At 35.0% G+C, this 10,876-nt stretch overlaps 1 protein-coding gene and 1 non-coding gene across 2 annotated transcripts in view; one reads left to right on the top strand and one right to left on the bottom strand.

The window, feature by feature from the left end:
* Positions 1 to 10,876, top strand: part of LOC105458920 (acetylcholine receptor subunit alpha-like) — an 85,775-nt gene that overhangs the window by 29,757 nt on the left and 45,142 nt on the right. The window lies entirely within an intron of this gene.
* Trnan-guu lies at positions 10,445 to 10,518 on the bottom strand. Its single transcript has one exon. It is a non-coding gene; the product is annotated as a tRNA-Asn (tRNA).

Below are 10,876 nucleotides of genomic sequence, written 5' to 3'. Positions count from 1 at the left end.
GGGGGGGGGAGAGCGAGGGCAGCGGGCGTTCGTTTTAGCCGTTCGTTCGTTGAACGAATTTTATTGAAACTTTATGAACGAAAGAAGAGCTGTGTTCCAGATTCGGCACGACAGAAAGGAAATTGGAAACAGAAACAGGATCATCGCGGGAGCGATAACTCGTGCGATGAATCGTGCGCTTTTCAGGCAAATCGATTGTCTCTCTGTATGATGGTAATAGTAGGTAACCGCTTGAGATAATTGAAGAAAATGTAGTGAAGACAATCTCGTTCGTGTAGTACGCGAAGATTAGTTCTGAATGATATTGAAGCTTTTAAAATCTTTTGTACAATATATATATATTGTCCAAAAGATGTTTTAAAGCAATTTATCTTCTTTTATTCGTGCATATATCCTGTCTAAATTTTGACATTGTTTTTGGAAACAATGATTTTGTCGAACATTGCTCTCACGCATTTTTTGAACAATTAACTTGGAATATTTATAATTGACGCTCAAACCGAAAGAATAGATTTCTGTCAAAATTAAATTCGATTGAAAATAAAATTTTCTTAGCAAAAAATATCTCAAAAAACTTTTCAAATGCATTTCTTTTTTGCATTCGTGCAATTCTTTTTTGTATAACGATATTTTTCCCCGTTTAGGGGAACAATAATCTCTACGAAATGTTATAATCGTCACCAGTGCCAGTGATATTACGTTTGTTTCTTCGTTTATCGTGGAGAGAGAGAGAGAGAGAGAGAGGAGGGAGGGAGGGAGGGAGAGAGAGAGAGAGAGTGTGTGAAGAAGAAAAGGAAAAGAACGATAAGCCATATTTTTCGGCTCGTTGTGCCATTCGTCACGACTAGAGAGGCGATTGATATGCTGAACGAGTTGTCCCCGACGACATAGATGGATGGCATCTAGATTCCGTGGATCGCAGGTGCGATTCATACTATTATCCAGAACTCCTCCTTTACTATCGACCTTCTTTTCTGTTCGCATTATTCATCCTATCGTTGCGTTGAATTTAGGAGAACTAAATAACTAAGAAGAATTAAATTTATTAAATTGGAAACGTCGATTTTTATTGGCCTCCCCACATGTCCCGGCATGTCTATGATATTAACCTATTTAAAGAAGTAATCGGCGAATAGTCTATACTTTAAAAACAAATTGAAGTAAGGCTTTGGGATGTCGATAGATCAATAGATAAAAATAGGCGATAAGAGCCAATACGCAGTTGAAGGAAGCAAACAACAAATTTTTCCAATCGCGAATCTGTCGATCTATCGGACGACCATACAATTTTATTAATGATAAACGAACCAATCGATTTGGAATCCTTCTCAGCGGGTGTAAAGTCAAAGTAAATAAAATCGATCGAAAGTACATGAATCAGAATTTTCGTCTGATCTTTATGTACATATGTATATTTGTGACTGATTATGTTTACTTTGACTTTATGTGTCTACTGAAAAGAATTCCAATTTTGAATCGAAACATTTGTTCGTTTATCATTAATGAAGATCATTAGATGAATCTATCAATTCATGATCAAACATTTGTTGTTTACCTTCTGTCAACTATACGTATTGTCTCTCACTGTGTCTAATCTACTTGAGTCCAATAACTACCGCAAATCTATATACACTCTGGTCTGATTTCCCATAGAATAAATCATCACATTTCCTGAGCTACAATATTAAATTACATCTTTCATGCCGTGTTATAAAAGGCATTCGAGAGTGAAATAAAGATCTATGTGTTACCCGGCTCCGGAACCGCCGGTGATTTACGGCTATACCTAAAACATTAAAAGTCTCTCGTATCTCTCGAAAACTTGTATTTGATACGACCTGATTTTAAACCTTCATTCAATCTCAATTTCAAGAGGTGCACATTGTTGGATACCTCAACTTTTCTCCTAGCTAACGACACATAAACTTCGTAGAATTGATCGTAAACTGCTAGTCGCCAAGATTTTTTTCGCTTTTTGATACGCGAAGGGAATCGCGGCGCGAGGCGAGGTCAAGAGAGAGAGAGAAAGAGAGAGAGAGAGAGAGAGAGAGAGAGAGGAAAGAGATAACTCACGCCGTGAGTTTTCACGGCATGGATAGCGAAGTTTCCCTTCCATTTCGCTGCTCCGCGCCATCCTCCGCACCGTCACCACCCCTCGCAACCCCCTGCGAATCACCAGCGTGTTCTCGGCCCTACGTTGGGCTTTATGAAAATCCCGTTGAAGTTTAGTCGGGCGAAATGGCGCTGGCAAAAGTTCCGCGAATGCGGCGGCTGGCAGCGTCGTACGCTTTGTCTACTCGGCCGGCTTGTTCCCCATTACTTCCCCTAGAAAAAAAAAATCTTTCGACGAAACGGCGAGAAGAGGCGGTGCGAGAGGGAACACTTTTCACTTTTCTCAGAGAGTTTCGAAGGCCGTCCTCGTTGGATGAGCACAGCCGCGAAGTACCGTTTGATGAATTATGCATGTAAATCGCAATTGGCTTTTCACAAATAACAGTACGTTACCGTGTATACGTGTATAGTGGAGTTCCGAAACATTCCACCCTATTAATTCCAGATTCTTCGATCGCTTTAGAATTATAAACTGGGGCTAACGCGTTTCAAGGACGACCATCATTTGCGGTAATCTTTTTTGCGAATTTAAATAATTTTAACATCAATATTTTAATATTTGTTTTTTGATATTTTAAATATATGGAGTTTTAATGTAAATAATAATCAATATTAATAATTTTGATATCAATATTTTCATATTTATGTTTTTCATTTTCTACCTATATTATACAAAATCAATAAGCTATAATTTAAATTAAATGACTGAAGAGACAAGATCAGCTAAAATTGAGCATTTATTATTTAATATATTGTTATTTAACCAAGTTCCACAAATATTTTATCAAAATTTTGATGAGCTTATCTGACTTTGATAAAAGAACTTTCAAAAAAACTTTTGCGCATCTTGGGAATAATTAATCTCCGTATCGAGAACATTTATTCATCATAATAGAGTTTCGAGAGTTTTCGAACCAGCCAGAAGCACAACCAAAGTTTCGACATTCAGCAAAACTTCATTACGATTGATAAATGAAAGAAACTTTCTTTATGGTTCACGTATAATTCGACATTAGAAAAATGTCGAATTAATCGCTCTTGTTATCGTTTCTTTCAAACTCTTTTATTTAAAAATATATCTAAATATGTCTGTGATTGTATAAATACATGTATGATAAATAAATCGTACATATGTAAGAAAATTAATGATAAAAGAAATTAATTCTCTAATACTTTCAAATAATTACATTTCAAGATTGATCTTTAAAAGAGCATTTTAGTGATAAACGAGAAATTACGAGTTTATTAAGTAAACGGAGCGTGTAATGACGACTACCTTGCGTTACGTTTCCAACAAGTTTCGAACATCTGCGATCAACTTCACCGAATAATACGAACTAGGCAGAATTTGCGCTGGTACGTGGCAGATTTAACAACGATTCGGAGTTCTGAGATGTTGTAGATGAGCCTCGTTCACAAATTCATCCCTCTAGGAGGTATAGGTATTTTATCGACGAGGCACCTATCTTTGCGATATTATTCGTCTTTTCGTGGAAATTTCTGTCCGCCTCGTCGTCGCGATGAAGCGCGAAGGCTACGGGAATTATCGGAGCGAGTCGATGATAACCGACGATAACGAGCGACCCGGCTCCCTAATGATCCATGTATCACTCGGCAACTATCTAGCGTAGCGGCCGAAAGTTCATCTTGTTATCGTGCTACCGGGGCAAACCTGTACGTCTCTTGACGACCATCATCTAACCGGCATAGGACAAGATAAAGTGACTCCGGTCGTAGCTGCCAACAGAACGTGACTCTTTTAGACCAGAATCATAGACCTCGGCTTTGTGGTGCTCGCACGTTTTCACCGGAGATTTTATTAGCTCCCCTCGAGACCGACTTAAAATGAAAAAAACGAGCGCGGTTTCACCGTAACGAAATAATGACGATAATAGAATTGATTTAAGTCATCAGACCTTTCTTCTGTGAAGAGCATATCGGTCGAGAAATTTATAAAGTCAAAACAATAACAATATTATTACTTTACGAAATTAATCATTAAATAATACTCGCAAGTTTAATATGATTATTTGATAGAATTAGGTCAGAGATAAATAATAGATTATTTAATAGATTTTCGTGGAAGTCATCTTGATTAGTTACAATTTCAATGCTTACTTTTTTTTTCTTTAACTCCCTAGCTTAGCCTTATTGCCAAAATTATTTCTTCGTGGTTATCTCCATACAATGCATGTTTTACAATGGCCTATTTTTAATTGCTAAATGTGAAGCCTGTAAATTCGCTATTCTTTAAATTTTAAATACCACAGCGCCTCAGTATGCTTTTACAATTCACGGATAATTCTCCGGTGGTTACTCACCGGTGCGCCTACTCTACATTCTACTTTTACGATATTACGTTACGCGGCTTGAAGATGGAAGCGGATCATTACGTTCCATCATGTTCCATTTAACAATATGACTTACCGGGACGATACCGGAAAAAGTGACCATCGCTCGTTTCCCTGGACTAGGGCCGGTGAAGAGCGGATGGGCAAAGGGAAGATGGTATATACGTGATATCCCGTAGGATCGAGCGGGAGAAGTCGTTCCATTGACCCGTGGGAAAAATCCATCGGAATAGAAGGACACGGCCGGCGAGGTCTAAAACTCAATTTGTCAGCGTGTCGTAGCTTACGGAATCTCCCTCCCAAGAATACCGCCTTAGCCTTTTAGGGCCTCACGTCTTATCTAACGCTCACTCTTGTCATGTCGTATAGCAAAAGTCTCTTTTCTTCTTTCCTTTCAAATTACGTTACGTTCAGAGTCACTAAAAAATATTCTATAGCAAAAACTCAGCCGAAAACAATTGTAACATTGTGGGGAAAACCTAGGAAAATTTTCTTTCTTGAAAAGAGCAGGTATGTTAGGGAAATTTATTTGCTCTTGAATTATTTTTTTAACTGCAAAAATCACTGCAAACTGTGGAAAATTATTAAATTGCTATGATTTTCTATTGATTTTTTTCACGTCTGAATTTTTTTTTTAAGAAGTCATACATCTGGCTTAATTATTTTTAAAAGTTTTTGTTGGTTGCTGAATACGAAAACGGTACCAGAACATAAGAATTCAAGATATGAGCTTATATGGGGTGCGGAAGGAATAAAATTTCAATTTCCGATGAAAGTTTGTATTGAATTTTCGTTGAGGAACTTTTTGATCAAAGTTTATATTGTGTTATTTTGTTTATATTGCTTATATTCTCAGGGTTGAAGAATATATATTTAATTTATGAAACAAAATTTAAAAATATAACAAAATGTTATATTAATAAGAGCCTAATATGATCCGAAAGTCTTCCGGTTTAATCTATACCGCGTATCCGCAAGTACTAATCAATAAGCTCACCGCTATGTACTTTTATCGCTGAGATACAAGAGATTCAAAAGTTTGATTGTACCTTATATACAGTGTATATAAATCATTAAAAACTTAGATTCTTACTTAGAGTTTTACTTGAGTAATTCTTAACAAAGATGACGCCGCGTATCATACTAAACATTTAATCTGAGAAATTTCGGATTTTTCTACGTTTATATTTCCAAAAAAATAATTTCTTATATTTTTAAAAATATATTTTTGTTAAAAATAAACTATTCCATGTAAAATTAACCTTATTTAATTGTACCGACTTAATATTTATTAGACATGATTTTTTAAACAGTAGGACATATGTATATGTTTGACTAAATGTAAAAGGGTTTTAAAAAAGGGTTATAAAATTTAAATAACTAGATACAAATAGTAACTTATTCGTTTAAACAGTGATTCTCCTAAGTCTGGGATCGTGTTGAGAATTTTTCTATGAGACGACACTTTATCAAACCATCGTTGTTGATCGTTTATTCGATCTTTAATCAAATCCGCGCGATTGTCTGACATAGCATAAAAACGATGAACGAGGGGAAAACCGTGAGATCGATGGAGCGAGGGCGCGCTAGGTCACAAAACGAAGATCCACCCATGATGAAGGAATTGGGTTACTCGAGAAGTGGATGCTAAAAAATTCGTAAAGGGCGAAAGAATGGGCGTTGAATGGAGAAGTGCCTCGCGCGCGTAGGTGAGCATAGCATCGCCGGGAAGAGAATGTGGAAAGTCATTATCGCGACAAAGAAGATCGGAGTAATCGAGCTTGGTCCAAGAGGCCTATCAGTAAGCTTCAGCCGCGACTAAAGAAGCTTCCGACGATTTTGAATGTGGTACCTGAGAGAGAGAACGGAATCCTCCTGGCTCGAAAAATTGGTGGAAAAGCGTCTGAAAAAACGCCCGATTATTTAGCATAGAGAGTGAGAAAGAGAGAGAGAATGAGGGAAAGAAAATTGGCAATCTTTGTAATACATAAGTCAAGGTTCAACTTCCAAATGCGAGCAACATAAGAAATTCAAGCTCTCTTGTGTATTTTTTCCTGAAACATTCTAAGTCCTACAACACGATAAAGCCGGATACGCGAGGTAGATGAAACGCAAACGACGTTCGCAACGGAAAAATTCCGACGAAAGTATTGTGAATAAAGGGAAAGATCGCTGAGAGTTAAACGGACTTTCGAGCAACGCTCCGAAGTGAGATTCCCGCGAAAGAGGAGAATTACGGTCTCGAGGGATCGGAAGAACGGGAACGGAATTACAACCCCTATTTGTTTTCACTTTCTTTTAACACTTCTGTCTCTCCATTTCTCTCCGAAACAAAAAAAATTTCCGGCTTAAAGTATATATAGCCATTTACTTTTTATGGTTTTATTTATTTATTTATTTTTTTTTTTTTTCTACCAATCTCCTCTCTGCTGTGAGGTTTGCATATGCGCCTCACAGTCGTCTCTATTTTGCACAGGTAATTAGTTTTCTCGTTCACTTCCAGCATCTCTTTTTATCGGCCTCGCTGTTCCCTTTGTCGATTCAGTCTTTTGACTAGATCAAACGCGCGGAATCCCAAAATGAAGTTTATCGAACGATCGGAAGTTGATAGGCATTTGGTTCAATTCTAAAATGTTCGGCTTTTTACTGCGATTCGATAGGGCACAATAAAAGAGATTTCTCACTGAAAAGAAGTATCTACACAGATGATAAATATACATATCGCATTTGATTAATTATATATTATTTATTTTTACATTATTCTTAGATTCAGAATGAAATCGGTTTTAAAAAATAAAACTAACTCTATATAATCAAAAAGAAAAGGATGAAGTTAATAAATAAAAAATATATATTAATATATATATAATATATTATTAACAATGTACATGTATGCATAAAAAATCGTATATTTACTTTAAATTTATTGTTATGATATTTAATCCTATTTTTATCTCTTTTGAGTCTACATTTCCGTATTTCTGACTTAAAATTTATTCAGTCGCGTAAAGAGATATGTGAAAGAAACGGAAAATAATCTGACATTTAAAATCGGTCCTGCAAAGACACCAGATAAAATGCAACCGTTCAGAATTTTCCAATATTTGGATACGTGACCTGTGGCGAAACCGCGAACGTAGGATCTGACTGCGCTTGATGCCGTGTTATCGGCGTTGCACTGCATGCAACGATCTGACAACTATCCGCACGACAGGAATTCGTTTTCACAAGCATTATAAGGGATCCGCCCGTGGCCTCTGGAACTTTCGTCTGCGGATGAGAGACTCGTGAACTTCCGTCGTTGTCTCTAGTCTCTGCCCCGATTTCCGGTTTCCTACATGATAAGCGTCGAACATGTCGCGTGTTCCGGATACGTGACGCACGCGACGCCGGCTTCTAATGAGTTTCGATTAACCGGCTGGCACGCAAACGCGTATGTATTACGTTAGTTTCGTGTTAACGTGATTTTGGGTCTATTATTGAATGCAATTCCTCTACATTACGAGAAAAATTGGAAATTTAAAGCCGCTAAAGATGTGATAAATGCAATTAATTGATAACGATAAGATTAATATCATCTCATAAATTAATTAAATTTACGAAAATGCACGTTTTAATTTATACATTTTTGTAATTTTATACTTTGTAATTTTCTATACAATTTCTTAACATGTTATTATTGTATTAGTTTTAGTTAATTGTTCAAAAATCTAATTATAAAAACATACAATGATTATAATGTAATTTTTTGATACCATATTGTTAACATTTTATATTTTGTGTACATTTAAACTGATTTTAACGATATTCTTCGATTTCAAATATATATACATTATTTTTTACAGAAAATTATTTTAGATAAATATTACAAAGCGAGAAAAATATTCAGACTTCAAATCGTGGAAAAAAGAGTCATTACCAATATTTGACGTGTAAGCTTATTATTGTATATGAAATACATCCATTGAGAGTGCGTATTTATTTACGTTAAAATATACGTCAGTGCACCTCCGTTACTAATAAAGCAAAGCAGTCATGGGGTATTTAGTATTCAAAAACATGCTTTATAATTTAGCAGCTACACAAAAGCATTCCCCGTATTATATAACTTTTCCCCGCGGATAGATTTTTTTTTCATATCAAACTTCTTTCAATATGCATCCAAAATACCATAATACTTGATTCTGTTGGGAAAACTAAATACAACGGTTAGTAATAACAAAATGAAACTAATGTTTTTTTATTAACGTTATTTTATGCTTTAAAAATAAAATAATTCAAACTTTTTTTTTAAATTACATTATACGATAAAGAATACAGGTAGTTACCAGATTATGCGTGGCTCGCAATTTTCAATTCATAATTTTGTTGAATATTTGAGAATATTCATTGTTTACTAGCAAAAAACTATAAATCTTTCAACATTATTCGCGATTCGCAGTTTGCCATGTACAAGTGTAGCTTATATAGGTTACGTTCCGTATTCACCACGTATTCACGCTTTTGGCGCTTACAGCGCGCACGGAATCATTTTATCCTTACTATTTATCGAATATTAAACAAGGACAAATCATGTCGCAGCGTGTGAGCGTTAGAACGAAACGCAGTCATAATGCAATACAAATGGATCGATTAGTACTATTCGCGTTTTTTGAGTTTCGTCAAAAAACCACTCGGCCACACTCTCAAGTCTGGCCTGTACTACTTCGGTATGAATGGCAAATTCTCTCTTCACATTATTCTCTCACAAACTCCATATGGATCACAAATCACGATTCGCGAATTGCGAATACGCGCATAGTTATATTCTGGCTTGTGTATCGCCACAAATAATAAAATAATCATATATAATATATATACATATATATATATATATAATACATATATATATATATAATAAAAATCGCACACAAATGCAGATTACAGCGTTTGAAAGCGTATATCTTTAATTTGCGCACTCGTTGAGCATTTTGCGTTTTTCAATGATAGCGAATAGATAGCGAAACGCGCGCTTTGTCTTACTTTAGCATATATATAAATAAAAATTGAGTCATCAGTCATCAGCAGCATCAGAATTCCTGACAACCGTAGATTGCGATACCTCTACAGTAGCAGGGTGGAGTGTAATCAGGGATCATCTCCAATAACTCATCATGTGCTGTATCGATCAGTAATATCCTTACTGATGACTGATTCTGTTGAGCCTCTGGTTGCCTTATGTAACATTGTTGAACGTTTCTTTCTTACGAGTTTAATGGAATGTTCTGCGACATCTAGTGGCGAATGAGTCAGATACATTGCTAGGTCCCCGATCTATATGTGTATATCGCGTCTACAGACGCGCTTGTGTGAGTACCGCACGTGTTCGCGATTGAGGCACGAGTAGGTAGATTTTGCGGGGCTCGATCTGCTCGCGTAAATATTTCATGAGTTCTTCCGACGTGCTGACTATGCTGAATTATTGCATTTTTAGTGAAATATTTTAAGAATAGAACCAACAGTAAAAAAAAAATTACGTATTTGCGTATATATGTCTTTTAAAAATATGCGTTTTATAAACACTAATACAACATTACATTAAATTTGTAATGCAATCAAAAAGCAAACGGTACTTAGTTCAAAAATAAAACGTAAAAAAATATTAAAGTATTTAATATGTAAAAATGTTATTAGTTTTTCTATTTTCAACGAGAACAAAAATCTCAAAGAATTTACTAATTAAAAATAAACAATATTTGCAATACAATATTATATAATATAATAATTGATATTACATAATATATATAATATAATTGATATTACATAATATATATTATGTTACACAATATTTATAATGTGTATATTATTTCTTATAAAATATAATTTTCTGTGAAAATTTTATACATAAAAATAAATAATTAACGTTAAATAAAATAAATAATTATTAACTATGTACATTATAAAACAAAACAAATAATATATATTACCGTACACAAAAAATACGCCCCCGGGTGGGCTCGAACCACCAACCTTTCGGTTAACAGCCGAACGCGCTAGCCCATTGCGCCACGGAGGCTCTTGGTGTTCTGGTCTTACATGACATATGTATAGGTACATATACGAATATGACTAAATCTACATATATAATTCAACTAATACAATTTATAAACATCTAATCTTAATTTATTATAAAATAAATAAATTTTCTAATTAACTCATTTAACAAATATCTAGTAAACTTTTTGTTTTATTATGTATTATGTCAGAAATTTTAAAAATTTCTGGAATTTTTGAGACGAAAAATAATTACATTACACATCTGTGTAATTGTTCTTTCAATTTGCCCCTTTTAGTAATTAATTATTAACATATGCAGTATTAATTTCTCTAAGGAACACACACACACACACACACACACACACACACACACACAC

Source organism: Wasmannia auropunctata, unplaced genomic scaffold, assembly GCF_000956235.1.
Source record: "Wasmannia auropunctata unplaced genomic scaffold, wasmannia.A_1.0 LD336101.1, whole genome shotgun sequence".
In the NCBI taxonomy this organism is placed as follows: Eukaryota; Metazoa; Arthropoda; class Insecta; order Hymenoptera; family Formicidae; genus Wasmannia; species Wasmannia auropunctata.
The sequence above is the reverse complement of the archived record's forward strand: the minus strand, read 5'-3'. Positions and strand labels throughout refer to the sequence as shown.